The following is a 15,690-nucleotide window of genomic DNA, read 5'->3' on the forward strand; positions in this document are numbered from 1 at the left end:
TCAGAACTTAATATTGTGGAGTGTGCATCAGCACTGTATTCTTTTCTTTAAAGACCTGGACACTGTCTGGACCACTGAACTAGACCCTCTTTTGGACAACTTTACTGGATCTGCTCTATGTCTGGATATCAGGACCAGATATACAGTAGACTTGACATCTGGAGAAGATCTAGACTTGGGCACTTGGACTGCTGTCTCCTTTTTGTTAGCTTGATCCCTGGCCAGGGCAACTCAGATTTGTCAGTTTTCATAACAGCATCCTCTCTGTTACAGGTCTACTGTACTCATTTACTGTCTGACAATGGGCCTGATTCAGAGGCCAGTGCAGAACTAGCGATCATAGCCAATCACAGTTTCAGAGCCAACGGGGCAGCGTTTCAGGGGTGGAGTGCAGTGTTTTCGGGGGTGGGAGCGTTGCAGGGGATGATGCAGTCTTGGTTGGACCGCTCGGGGGGGAGTCCGCATCGGCGCTGCGACCTGGAACATCAAACTCCTTTCATAATACACAATGAAATATGCAGATAATTATCTAGATACAATCTAACCTACAGTATATGGTTACCAAATGATGTACGCAATGCCTTTACATGTATTTTTATGCATATCAGTTAATGATGCATATTTAAGGTTTAGAAAATTAAATGTACTTGCCCAGCGAACATTGGTATTTGTATAACATAATTTATGCATGAGAATGCTAAGCAATGAGCATGTGATAAATTATAACAATAAAAGCCCAAGCCAGGAGGAAACATAATTTTATACATTATTATCTTGTGAACAAATAGGATTTCTTGGATGAAGCCACGGGCCAATAGTAAAATGGTGATGTGACAATGGTGCCAAGAGAGGGGGGAGGGAGTACTAACTACCTGGGTCCAGGTCTGATGGAGGGGCCCAGTGGGGCCCCCATTACCTGGCTGCACCAGCTACAGCAGCTCTTATCAACCCAGCACATGCAGTGTGGCCAGGGAGGTGCTTAAAGTGCTATTTTTTCCCATATTTTATTTTAAGGGTGCATGGCCATGCTTCCCACAGTTAGGCCACACCCACTGGAAATTACCTTGGCTCGGTCAGGCAGCCCTGGAGGTGGCTACATAAGTTGGGTCCAATATAACATTTTTGTAGTTTATACATACCTCCTAACTATAGAGGTTGCTGATATGTGTTCCCTGCATCTATATCCCCCAGGGTACATCTAGCATATACCTGTATGTGTTCTTATATCTGTCACTGTTTAACTGTACCTAACTGACTGTTGCACAGCAATCCAAGTCAAATTCCTAGTATACGCAAGTATACATGGCCAATAAAGTTGATTCTGATTCTGTGCTCCTGTATTTGTGGGTGTGAATTTCTAGTTATGGGCATAGACTATGATCACTGTACTCCCCCATCTTGCCACCGTGGGGAGCATGGCCAGCTCTCTGTGAGCTGCTAGACATGCCCCCTGCCCATCTGTCTATCTGAATATGAGCAGGGGGACTTCTAACTGCCCCCCCCCACCCCCACTGCGAGACAATGCCGGCCCGGATAGGAGGCAAGACCATCCCAAAAAAATGGGACTGCCCTGGGAAAATCATGACAGTTGGGAGGTATGGTTTACATGTTATTAAAATATAACTTGTAATTGTATCTTCATCACTGGTGTAACTAGGGCTCTGCAGCCCAAGTGGTGGCAGGGGGGTGCAGCCTCCATAGGGGCGCATGGTCCGGGGCTGTAACCTGCGGAAACCAGAGGACAAATACAGGGGGAGGCGAGGTGGTACCTGAGCAGCGTGAAGCACCCAGGGAGTGTGGGTGCAGCGGTGGAGTGGGCAGTCCTCAGTGTATGGGAAGCGCTGAGTGAGCGGATACTGCGGACAGCGGTGGCAGAATTTGAAAATTCAAAAGATAGGACGGCAATTTATTGGCTGAGAGTGCTCTCTCCCTCAGTCAATCAGCAGCCTCTCTTTAGAATTTCCAAATTCTGCCACCACTGTCCGCAATGTCCGCTCACTCAGTGCTTCCTGGACACTGCGGACTGCCCGCTCCGCCGCTGCACCGACAGCCCCCGAGCACTTCACGCTGCCCAGGTACCACCTGCCTCCACCTGGGAGAACATATCTATTTATGCCACTGATCTTTAAAAACAAAAACAAAATTGCAATGCCGCACAACATGATGAAACACATTTGGAACATCACAATGTTGTAGCCATGCTGGATTATTTAGTTGTTAAATCAAACAAACTTCCCTGTTACAGTGTATCAATGTATTGTTACCATACCTGATAAATGCCAATTAGAACCACAAGCAAAAGGTGCTCCAGTGTCTTACCATCAGAAACACTGACCTATATTATTCATAGGATGTCACTCAGTGCATACCTAAGGCCAAGTGTGTATTTCAGAGCTCCCAAGACACCTTATTTATTGGGATAATAAGCACCACCTGACATTTCACTTTCATACCTGGCATAATGAATTTGACTTTATGTTAATATTTCAGTTTAATATTCTCAAAGTTCTCGTATATTTATGACCGGTCAGATATCTGACCACAGCTGTTGATCACAATAAACATATATGTGAAAACAAGACAATGCATAAACTAACCTGTATTTAATGTCTGGAACTTTGTAGACAAATACAGATGTTGTCTCATACCCCTTTCACATAGCACAAAATTACCGGGTTCAGGGGCGGATTGGTAACTGAATCCTGGCCAGGAGAAATCCGGGGGGAGACCTTACTTTGTGCAGAAGTGAAGACTGGCTCCTGTTCGGCACTGCAGCGCACGTCCCACGTGGAGAAGGCGGCTGCTGGCTGACTTCAGTCAGTGTTAAACTCGCTCGGCTCTATGGTGCAAAGTCCAATGGGAGGAGGAGGAGCTGCTGCATTTGGGCATGGGCAGTAGCTCTCCTCAAGCTCTGGCCGTCGCCATCTTCATCACTGGCAGCCATCGCAGTCACCCTCTCTTAGCGGCGCCTATCGGCTAACATACTAGGTATGTCACTCTGCCCCCAGGAGTTGGTGGCTGCGGTTAGTGGCCGCGGCCCAGCCAGGGAAGACGGTGGTGGACCAGTAAGGGGGGAAAGCGGCCAAAATCCGGTCCGGCGCACCGGGAAATGGCCTGGTTTCCCGGCGGGCCAATCCGCCCCTCACCGGGTTCATGCCGGTTTCATGCTGGTTTGACTCGGTAATTAGTGCAATGTGAAAGGGGTTACCGTTTACAGCTAACCAGCAGCAACAAGGCAATACGAACAGGGTAAAAAGAAGGAAAACAGTTTTCAACGATTTCTTATATGTGATATGGACAATTCAATGTGTACAAAAGCAATTAAGAGAATACATTTTTTCTGTGTATTCCAATAAACAAAAAGGTGAATTCATCAATCCTTTTTAGATGTGATCCATTTTTTTCTCCGTGAAAGTTCCAATGTGGTCATAAAAAATAAATGGAACAACATACAATGTGTGAAAAATTATATAATAAATAAAGTGAAGTACATTTAACAAAGGGTTTTTCTTTCTTTTGAGTGTTCTTTATCCTATGGGAGATGGGTGTACTCTATTTTTATTGATATAGAGAAAATGTTGTGGAGGAATCCTTCTTTGATTGTGTGTCAGCAGGGAAACTTATTCAGGGGGGTGTACCTCTACTCACATAGATAGTGAATAGTATAATACCAGAAAGGTTTCTTTCAATGGTGCTTTTTGAAAAATAAAAAGTGGAAGTGGAAGTGTAGGCGTACCCCCACTCACTGGTTGGTCAATGGAATGACTCCTTTAAAGGTATCTTTGATGAGTGTTTAGGATGATACACTTTTTAGAGGAATGAATGGTATAATTTCTGTATTGGCGTACCCCTACTCACATCTAGAGTGGCTGAGGAAAACACATAAAGGTATCTTTCTATCTCTGGATCAAGGAAGATGTCCAAAAAAAATGTTTTTTTTTTTTCTATCTAAACACTCATCAAAGATACCTTTATAGGATACAGTATGTAATGGATTCTGGACCACCAGACTAGAACTGGACTATATGGGGGGGGGGGGGTATCTTGAAATGCACACCGTATTCACACACACATGTTTCATGAGGTGCTATCATGATGGTGCTTGTAGTACTACAAAGAAAGATATACAGTGCTGATGCACACACCACAAAATTAAGATCTGCTATCTAATATTGAGCAATAAGTGTCTAGGTGACCATGTATCTTTTGGGGAGTCCCTAATACTAAGTTTAAATCTTGGGAACAGCACCCCAAAAAGGCCAGAAAAAGCCAGTCACCCCAGGGCAGCGAAAAACGTGAAAAGTGAAAAATGCTAGAAAGTATAATATTAGCACCCTGGGTTCAAAGTTATTATAAGGGACCCACCAGATATACGAGGTTACCTAGATGCTGGTTGGTGGGCTAGTAGTTCTCGGTCAATAAATACTATACCAAGAACCTCAATTATTGCTCAATGGGGCAGATGTATTATAGCGGCGCTTATCGCGCCGCTATAATACTTCCTGCTTCGCCTCATTAACGAGGAGAAGCAGGAAGGGACATCGACATGATGTATTAACATCTTGTCTGCCGAAGCGGGGGAGCGCTAACTCCCCCCTCCGGCGATGTCCCCTCCTGGAGATAGCGCATCAGTTTACACTGATGCGCTGTCTCCTGTCCCCCAGCCGGCTGCACTGGGCATGCGCGGGATCTCGCTACTCACGCGAGATCCCCAGCGCAGCCCAGACCTAACAGCAGGGACAGCGCTGTCCCTGCTGTTTAGATAGGGCTTCGCCAAAACCAGCAGCGGGCGGAACGGTCAGCGATGCTGACCGTTCATACATTCGGCCTGCTATCATTTAGATAGCAGCGCCGATATGGACAGGGGCGCATAGCATCTCGGCTCCGTCATACATGGGGGAGAAGCGGTATCAGCGCACATAACGTGCGCTGATACCCCTTCTCCCCCATAACGCCCAGTCACACATCTGCCCCAATATTAGATATCAGAACTTAATATTGTGGAGTGTGCATCAGCACTGTATTCTTTTCTTTAAAGACCTGGACACTGTCTGGACCACTGAACTAGACCCTCTTTTGGACAACTTTACTGGATCTGCTCTATGTCTGGATATCAGGACCAGATATACAGTAGACTTGACATCTGGAGAAGATCTAGACTTGGGCACTTGGACTGCTGTCTCCTTTTTGTTAGCTTGATCCCTGGCCAGGGCAACTCAGATTTGTCAGTTTTCATAACAGCATCCTCTCTGTTACAGGTCTACTGTACTCATTTACTGTCTGACAATGGGCCTGATTCAGAGGCCAGTGCAGAACTAGCGATCATAGCCAATCACAGTTTCAGAGCCAACGGGGCAGCGTTTCAGGGGTGGAGTGCAGTGTTTTCGGGGGTGGGAGCGTTGCAGGGGATGATGCAGTCTTGGTTGGACCGCTCGGGGGGGAGTCCGCATCGGCGCTGCGACCTGGAACATCAAACTCCTTTCATAATACACAATGAAATATGCAGATAATTATCTAGATACAATCTAACCTACAGTATATGGTTACCAAATGATGTACGCAATGCCTTTACATGTATTTTTATGCATATCAGTTAATGATGCATATTTAAGGTTTAGAAAATTAAATGTACTTGCCCAGCGAACATTGGTATTTGTATAACATAATTTATGCATGAGAATGCTAAGCAATGAGCATGTGATAAATTATAACAATAAAAGCCCAAGCCAGGAGGAAACAGTCCTTTGTCTAAATGAGTTTCCAATAACATTGATCAAGTGTTATATGTTTGTATAATCAGGATTTATTCAGCTAACTCATGCAAGGAAGAGATAGAATTCAGCTTGCCTGTTTTTTTTTTTTAAGCATACAGTTCTATAGAAAAACATTGAGTCACCCCAAAGGAACTGGTCAGCCTACACGTTACACTGAATCTCTAGGTCGAACAAGGTCAAATATCTGGTACAGGTTGAGTATCCCTTATGCGAAATGCTCGGGACCACAAATATTTTGGATAAGGGATTTTTCCGGATCTAGAATTTTTTTTTCTCCCCCCCCCAAACTTACCTGGTCCCCTGGTGGTGCCCTGATGCTCCACGGTGTCCCCTGGCATCCACGGCAGCCTTCAGGATCCTCTTCAGCAGCATCTCCGCTCCCAAGGGTGCATTGTGCGTGTGCACGGGCGCGCCGGTTTGCCCGCACACTCGTGGAATGCACCCCTGGGACCAGAGATGCTCCTGAAGAGGATCCTGAAGGCCGCCGTGGACAACGAGGGATGAGGTGAGTATGAAAGAAAGAGGCGGGGGAAAAGACTCCCCCAAAAACCCTGAAATATTCTAAGAAACCACGGTTTTCAGAATATTTAGGTTTTTGGAATACATGGATAAGGGATAATAACATATTTCTGCAAGTACTAATGCATCATTACTCTTTAGTGTCTAAACTGAATGTGTGCCGGTACAGGTTGAGTCGGAATCCCGACTGTTAAAAGTCTGGCAGTTGGGATCCTGACTTACAAGGCCTGTTTTCCCTCGTGGGGGTCCACAACCCCACGCAAGAAGGCTTGGACTGGCCAACAGGGGCACAGGGGAAATCCCCGGTGGGCCCCACTGCCTGGGGGCCCTACACATCCTCTAGGGATCAGGTTACAATGCAGTTAAATTATACATGTTATCTAATAGTGCACATGACTATTGTGTATTCTCTACAGTGCATTGCAGTTATTATATCACCTAGCAAATCTCTGTGACAGCTGGCCACACCCCTACATCATGGGCCCCTACCAATACATTCCCCTTCCTGCCCCAGTCCAACACTGCCCGCAAGGGGCTTCTTTGAGCCCGCCATGCTGTCACAGTACCGGCAGTCGGGATTCTGACGCTGGTCTAATGACCGTCGGAATACCGGCTGTCAGACACCCATACCACACCCAACTGAACAGTCTCTGGATTCCACACAAAGCAAAACAGTGAATGTGCAAAATTTTTGGGCAACCTTTCAGTCAGTATTTCTTTTGGGTGGAATTTAGAGGCATCGGTGATCACCGCTCACCGCTACCCTGTACACACTGGGCGGCTTTCGAGCTGAAAGCAGCTCAAACAAGAAACAAGTAAACTGAGCTGCTTTCAGCTCAAAGTCTCCCAGTGTGTATGGAGCCTTTATTATGTCTGCCTGACCCAGCATTTTACCTTTTCTATTTACATTTCACTACATTGAACTGGACCCAGTAATTGAATAGCTGTTAAAGGAGCCCATTTAAAGGTTGGTGGTAAACTCCGGCTATTATGTTTGATCTGCCAGTGTAATTAGACTTCTATAGCTATTAATGGATATTCTATTGACCCCAATGCGTTTACTCGCAGTTAATGAAACTTGATTTTTTAGCAGTTTGCTCTTATGCGTGTCTTACGCCCCAGCCCAGCTTTCATCTCACCCGGCTGCTGTCTTATAGTGGTATCCTGTTAGCTAAATGAGTGTCAGAGATCAAAGGCTGTAAATTCAAGGGCTATCTGCTCTCAGGGCAGCCCCGAAAAGAAAGGCTTCTTATTAATGCAATAAGAACATTTGTTTAGGAGTTTTATACATGGTGCTCCCCAGGACACATTTTTTTCTATTATTAATATTATTATTATTATTATTATTAGTTAGTTATATGGAGCCCAGTGGCATATTTATAAAGGATGTAATGTGCCCGGTGCATGGGGCCCACATCGCACCCTTTTGTTTTAAATACTTACCCTCCGAAGTCCTGCGATGAAGAGAGCTCCACAATCCTCCAATCAGTGTCAGGGGAGGGGGTTCTCCAAGTCCCTGCATGTGGTGCAGGCTTGCTGGAACTTATAGTTCCACAACAATATACAATAGTTTCATCTCAGTTTACACATTTATCAGCCCGATGCTCAGGGGCATCGGGTTTAGCCCAGGGCTTCAGCATGGGCTGGTAAATTCTGGAGGGGGGGGACCCCTTCATTGGTGGGGGGTCCCCACTTCCCCATGATCCCTGCCCATGCTGACCAGTCAGGGGGTGAATGCTTTGGCCGGGGGACTTGTATAAAATGTCTCCCCCTGGCTGTGGCATTACCCTGCTGGCTGGTGGGGCCCGGGCTAGGGAGCCCTGCGTATTTTGTCAGTCCTACTTTTTCTGGTGGCAGCCCTGGCTAGGGGATCTGGAAAATGTGGACCATTGCTAGATCTTGAGGACCGGTTTGGCCACCTCTGCTCTAGGTGATCCCGTGCTTTGTCTAGAATGGAGAAACTTTTGGAGCACCTGGGCTACTCCCGCTTTCTGTATACTGGGGGACACTTACAGCACATAGATTCTATCACATTAGAATCACAAATAAATAATAAACCACATTGGCTACAGTATTTCCCTGCCGATGCAGAACGAAGATCTTCAGAAACGAATAGCACATTATTCACATTGAACATCTTCTGAAAAGACGAGAAAGCATGAAATGTCAGGAATCACATCTATTTCTACAGACTTGTGACATTTCCAAGATATTTTGTACTGTCACACAGCATCTTTATACGCTCCAAAAATTATCAAAATAATTGCACTGGTAAACACAGTATGGCCTCAAATACTAATGTATCTGACTTCCAGTAATGTTGGGTTTTTGCAAACTTTAAAAATTCAGGACAGGGGCAGCATTAAAATGAGACCTGGCTTTTGGAATGTTGGAGGAAACCGGAGTACCCGGAGGAAACCCACGCAAGCACGGGGAGAATATACAAACTCTGCACAGTTAGGGCAATGGTGGGAATCGAACCCATGACCTGAAAATAGGTTTACTACAGTAGCACACTCCCATTATATCTGGTGTATTAAAAATCTAATTACTAACATTGCTGTAAGGACGGAGATGTTGCTGCTTTATATCGAGATAGCACAAACAATTTATCTTCCCCACACAGAATGTTATATCTGACTCTAGAACCCTGTAGGTCACATCTAGCAGGGTTCCAGTTTATATATAAATCCATTTGAATTGCTATCTGTGTGGATTGATAAGGATTGTACATGATACATGATCAGGCAAGAGTCACTTTGATCTACTGATCGTAGTTATAATAAATGCAAAGCTGTGTTAATCTGAGTTAACTGTGTGTTTTCTGTCACTGTAATGCTATGTGAGACTCTCATACAGTAATGCAGGCTGCGCTACTCTGATGTTACTAAGCTTCTGGGATCAGGGCCGGTTCTAGGCACCAGAGCGCCCCAGGTGGGAGGGGTGCCCCGGCGCTCAACTGCAGGGGGGGGGGGGTGCGCACGGTCTCTGCCTGGCCATCGGGGGGGGGGGGGGTGTTTGCAGAGTCTCTGGCCGGACGCCGGGTGGGGGTGCACGGTGTGTCTGCCTGGCCGGAGGGAGAGGGCGGTGCACGGGCGGAGATGGGCGGGGGGCGCCGGGCTGCCCCATTACCATATGGGAACGCCCAGCGTTCCATGGGCGTTCCCATGAGAACGCTGGGCGTTCTCATAGAAATGAGGCAGTGACGCGGGTGTGGGGGGCGGGTAGCTGACATCACCGGATGTCAGCTGCCCGGCCGTATCCACACCAGCGTGCACGCATATATACGCAACTGAAAAGTCAGTTATATATACGTGCACGCTAAACATCATTCGATGGTCGGTGACCATCGAAAGATGTGGACGGTTACCCGAGCCATGCGAATGGATGTTTATGCAAAACATCCATTCGCAGCTGTTCGGGCGAAGCCGCACTTTGAGGGGGTGGCGGGGGGGGGGGGGGGGGGGGGGGCGGTCGTTTGCCGGGCGGGGTTTGGTGGACTCGCAAGGCTGCGAATTCGCAGCCTTGCGAATCAACCTGAATAACCCCCCAAGTGTAGTGATTGTCCAGATGTATCAATACCTTTGATAAAGCTGTATGTTTTAAACAGCGAAACACGTTAGGAGTTATATTCTGGACTGGATATCTTTGGTATAACCTACATCTGGACAACCACTACACTTGGAGCTCTCATCGCCACCTTGTGGTAGCAATTGGCCGTTCCCACCAACTCACTATCTGTGAGCACATTGGCCTCTTTGTTGGCTCCTGCACCTGATTGGGAATACAATTAGATCTTCCTTCTTCTTCCACCAAGCCGTATATATAACTGAGGACATCAGTGCTGTACCATCATTCCACTGGAATGAAGTCCTCGAGCGGCGTCGGGTAAATATTGGCCCAGATTGGGCATTGAAATTGCTCCATAAAGTGCTGATTGGCATATCTTCCATACACCTACAGCGAAAAAAACTATACCACATGGCCGTATACAACTGAGGACACAATTGCTGCAGCACAATCCCAAGGGATTCAAGTCCTCGAGCGGCATTGGGTAACAAACAGCTCACACAGGGCATATAACTGTTTCAAGCTGTAGGATTGCCATACCATCTATATATTTGCATGTGAAGTGGGACAGTTACTACTTCCCAAAATCTACCTTATACCGATCCAGTCTTTCCAGTCCAGATTCATTTTTAGTGGTCTAATATTTATGTACCTCAATTTTAATAATCTGTATTGTTAGTGATTTATGTGTATTTATGTTTTTTAATGCTGATATTAAATCTGTAAAAATCTTTCATCAAACTAGCGCTACTTTTTATCTTGTATTGTTACTGTAATGTTATAGGGCTGATTGATCCAGTGATTTTATTCAACCGCCCCTAGGTCACAAAGAGTTTGTTCATGTGCAAGGCTAAATTGGCAACTCTGCACTGGAATTTCCCTGACCTTCACTGTGTCACTTAGGCCCTTATTCTGATCGGTGCGGATATATCCGCGTGCGTTCGGCCCGCCGATGTTTTGTGTCTGCGCATGTGCAGAGGCGTCTCTGCGCATGTGTGAGCGGGGCGTACGGCCAAATCCCGCATGATATGTGAACACTCCGAACAGGGGGTGGAGAGGGGCGTGAAGGGCTATTTGGGCTCATTACCATATGCATACGCCCCGCGTTTCATGGGCGTTCCCATGAAAATGCTGGGCGTACGTATGGTAATGCGGCCGTGACGCACGTGTAGGGGGCGGATATATGACATCGCCGGATGTCAGCTGCCCGCCCAGATCCCTGCTTTTGCACGGAAAAATGTCCGTGTGGTCTGAGGTTGCGGGTGCCGGTGGAGCACACGGTCCTGCATTCGATGGTCTGCGACCATCGAATGATGGGGGAGGTTCCCTTAGATGGAGGAGGCGTATTCCGTGAAAAATACACGTGCGGTCCGTTCGGCCAGCTTCTTACCGCATACGGACGGAGTTGGTGATCCGTATGGAAGGCGGGGTTTCGCACGCACGGTCCTGGCCGCATAATCGGCTCCGGCCGCACCGATCAGAATAAGGGCCTTAGTGTAGAGTTTTACCCATACCGCACAACTTCAGTATTTTAGAAATCAGGACCTTAAAGTCTGATGGACATGTCTTCGGCAACTTGGGGGCGTGCACAGAGCTCCCCAAGGTGCTGGGTAGTCCCCGGCTCATTCTCTGCATTCTATTTAACAATCATCATCTGCTCTGAGCTGAGCAGAGCTGAGCAGCGGTGATCACTGGCTCGCCCAACTGCCTCCCCCCTCCTCCTTGTGGGAGGGACATCGGGACAGTCAGCAATTAGCGGGAGTTTCCTGGTGTAATCAGGACAGTTGTGAGCAGTGGTGGCTCGTACCTTATGGTAGGAGGGGGGCTGCCGCTGGCTCAGACAAATCTCTGCTTCTGTTTCTATTCAATATTTGTGGATTGAATGATAAGGAGGACACAAGTAGAACAACAAGGAAAACAATGCAAAAAGTTATGTACGATGGAATATATAGGTTGTTCCCTTTGATTTTAAATACACATAATATAGCGTAAAAAAATGGGTTTATTTAAACCAGTACAACACATACAAAGGGCGAGATGTACTAAGCCCTGAAAAGTGATAAAATGGAGAGTGATAAGCAATCAACCAATTAGCTCTCACCTGTCATTTTTCAAACACAACCTGTGACATGGCAGGTAGGAGCTGATTGGCTGGGGATTTATCCCTCTCCATTTTATCACTTTTTAAGCTTAGTACATCTGGCCCAAAAACGCTAAATAATAATAAATAAATAATATCACAAAAACAGTACAATTATAGAAATTAGATCATTTAAATTTCTGTCTGGTCTGGTGCCCCTCCCCCCTTATTGTGACATCATAATATCATGCTTGAGGGCAGGGCTGGCACAAGGGGGCCAAAGTATTAAGCCTTAAAAGAGATAAACAGGAGGGTGATAGAGTGATAGATGTCCAGGCAATAAGCCCCCAACTGCCATGGTACATGTGTACAATGACAGTTAAGAGCCATTTTGCTGGTCGTTTATCACTATCACCCTAGTGTTTATCTCTTTTTAAGGCTTAATACATCTACCCTAAGGTGCCTTACAACATTGTTGTTCTGGACAACTCTGGGCTTTTTCTTTTGCCTTACTTTTGTTCGACTTTGCCAAAAATGAATATATTGGAATATGATATCACTATTCTGTGGAAAGTAAAATAATGTTAACAGATATATTATAATAAAGACCATAGATTTATTTCCTTTTTATAAAAATAAAATAAAAAATAGAATTAGCAGCAAAGTTATCTTCCCAAGATACAGATATAATAAATATATTAATATAACATGCATAATATATGAAAGTTTGCCTGTTTTATTCTGTGACATCAAACAATTCCCAGGCTGTTTGCCACAACAAGGATTATGTGAACCTAAAACGCCTTTTGTGCCATCAATTAAAGGTGAAAGCTCAAAAAGGGAGAAAATGTATCAAGCAGATGGCTGTAACACCGTGTAGCTGTTAATTATGTAAAATTGGTTCTTTAGTAAGTGTGTCAAGTTTAATAAATGTATACTTCAAACCTAAAATTCTCTGTGCAAGTTTTTGATCCGGCCAAAGTTAAATTTAGCTCCGATGAAATTTAATGTTACTGAAAAATAATTACTCTCAATCATGTCCTTTCTATAAGCTTCTCTCCTCAGGCCAGTCTGTCATCACTCTATTATTTATGCAAATGATTTTAATATAAAAAAAATAAAAAAATAAGATCAAGCTGAGAAATTGATGGAACCGTCGGCAATAAAATGATGTCTACTTCTTTCCTGAAAGAGTCTACAAAAATGGCTAATGGTCCAATGCGTAGGAACAGGTGTGCCTTGAACTTTGTATAGTTTAAAGATAATTGTATGTGTGGAAAGGTTTCCAGACTGGGCTTTTGTGTTTTTTTTCGACATTTTCGAAAGAATTAGGTACAGTACAATGGGGGTTATTCTGGTTCAATCGGTCCTCCGCGCTCATGCACTGAGGACCAATTTTTCATTTGTGTGCGGGGGGGGGGGGGGGGGGGGGGGGCTGGAGGATTCGCCCATGGGAATGCCCAGCGTTTCATGGGCATTCCCATGAAAATGCTGGACGTTCCCATGCAAATCGCCTGGTGAAACTGGTGCGGGGGGGGGGTCCACCAGATGTCAGCTGCCCATCTTGCTCCTGTTGAGGGTGCATGCATATGTAAGGGACCTGAGAGACTCTCCAGCACCATCCCTGTGTCTCTAGCCTCATCACCCTAATGTTATGAACCGGGTGTGAACACACTGTTGTTTAGAACGGCCACGGTGGACCCTACACTGCCTCTGTTGAATTCCTCAAAAAGATGACTGACACCTGCAAGGCTAGGTCTTCACATATAATAGCCCCAACTCCGGTGCCACCAGGTCTTACTTTGGGACAAAGTGCCAGAGATCTTTTGGAAAGAGACAAAAGGAGAAATTAGCTTAAGGTACACTGCCGAATACCAGCAAGAATGTGAACTAATCACACAAGCGATCTAGTCACAATGAAACAAACAAGAAAAAGCACAGCAAACCACACAACAGATAAACACTCCACACAGATGAACAAAATATATATAGAACCAGGTTTCCAGAAGGAAAACTCACGGACACCTGAAGGAACCAGGAGCTGACAGACAAATCTCCAGGACAGCTGACACAAGCCCAGCCGGGACCAAGTGGAGCAGAGAGGAAGCAGAATAGACAACCAATGGAAGCTGGAATCTGGCTGCATGCTGGCTGCATGCATAGGAAAACAGGCCTGGAACATTGGACACCAGATATGTCCCACTCCTGCCTAAGTCCTGACTATCTGGCCTGTCATGTCTGCTCTTCAGTTTTGTGTATTTAAGCCTGCTGCAGCTAGACTGCAATGATGCTTCATAAGAGACTGTGCATTGCTACTAATTAGCACCTGTAGTACTCTTAGCTGTGTGAGATCTAGTGCAGCTATGTTTGCCAATATCAAATGGGCTCTCTCAGCCTATCCGCTGCAGCTTGCTTCATGGATATTGGCCATCCAATCCTCCTTTTACCTGCAGGTATAAGAATGCTGGGAAAACTCCTGCACTCTGTCAGTGCTTCAATTGTCAAACCTCCTAGTCTCCAGACCAAGTGCTATTACCAGCTCCAGCACAGCCTGACTTCTAGCAGTGCTACTGTATTAACCCCTGCTGTTCTGGTCAGCTTCCACTCCTGCTGCTTCCAGGCAGCTTCTACTCCTGCTGTTTTCAGTCTGCTTAACCCCTGCTGTTCCGGTCAGCTTCCACTCCGGCTGCTTCCAGGCAGCTTCTACTCCTGGGGTGCTGGACGCGGTCCCGACAGTCAGGATCCCGACAGTCTTTTACCCGATGTCAGGATCCCGACTGTCAAAACTCTGACATACGGTTGCCCGACGGCCACCGGCTATTCTCCCTCGTGGAGGTTCATGACCCCCATAGAGGGAGAATAGAATAGGTGGCGAGCGTAGCATTTCTGCTGCTTCCAAGCTGCTTCTACTCAAGATGCATTTCTGCTGCTTCCAAGCTGCTTCTACTCATGCTGTTTTCAATCAGCTTACCCCCTGCTTTTCCAGTTAGCTTCCACTCCTGCTGCTTCCAAGCAGCTTCCACTCCAGCTATGTCCAGTCAGCATCTGTTCCTGTCTATACTGCAGTGATTACCTGGTCCTCTACTTTTACAGCAAACAGGATAGCACTACTTTATTTACTCAGTACGCAGGGCAGCACAGCTTTATTTTTTTCAGGACAAAGTAGCACCTCTTTATTTTTACAGCAACAGCTCACAGGACAGCAACCCTGTATTATTATTTCTAGGGTGCACGTAGGACAGCGCCCCTTTATTTTACAGCACACACAGCAGCGCCTCTTTACAGCAATATCACACAGGACAGCAACCCTGTATTAATTGTGTATCAATACAGTCAGGGCCGGTGCAAGGCATCTAGGCGCCCTAGGCAAACCTTCAGGATACCGCCCCCCCCCCCCCCCCCCCACCAAATTTGATCCATTCCGATGCGCAGTCCCGTGCGCATCAGACCGGATCAGGAGGTCGGACGTACAGCATGTACGATCACGTCCGACCTCCTGCAGCGGGCGAGCAGCGGCTCTTTAATGAGTGAAGGGGGCACCCCAAGTACCTGTGAAGCAGTGCAGCCGTGGCAGGGATCATCAGCGTGCTGTCACTGTGTGCAGCGGGCGGGCAGCGGTGATCAGTGACCGCAGCGGGTGGGCAGCAGCGGCAATTACAACTTTAAAATAAAGTGTCAAATGATTGTCTGGCTATTGATTGGCTGAGATAGAGCACTCTCAGCCAATCAGCGGCCTCCTTCCGCAGC

The sequence above is a fragment of the Crinia signifera genome, chromosome 6, assembly GCF_055691185.1.
Source record: "Crinia signifera chromosome 6, ASM5569118v1, whole genome shotgun sequence".
NCBI classification, from domain to species: domain Eukaryota; kingdom Metazoa; phylum Chordata; class Amphibia; order Anura; family Myobatrachidae; genus Crinia; species Crinia signifera.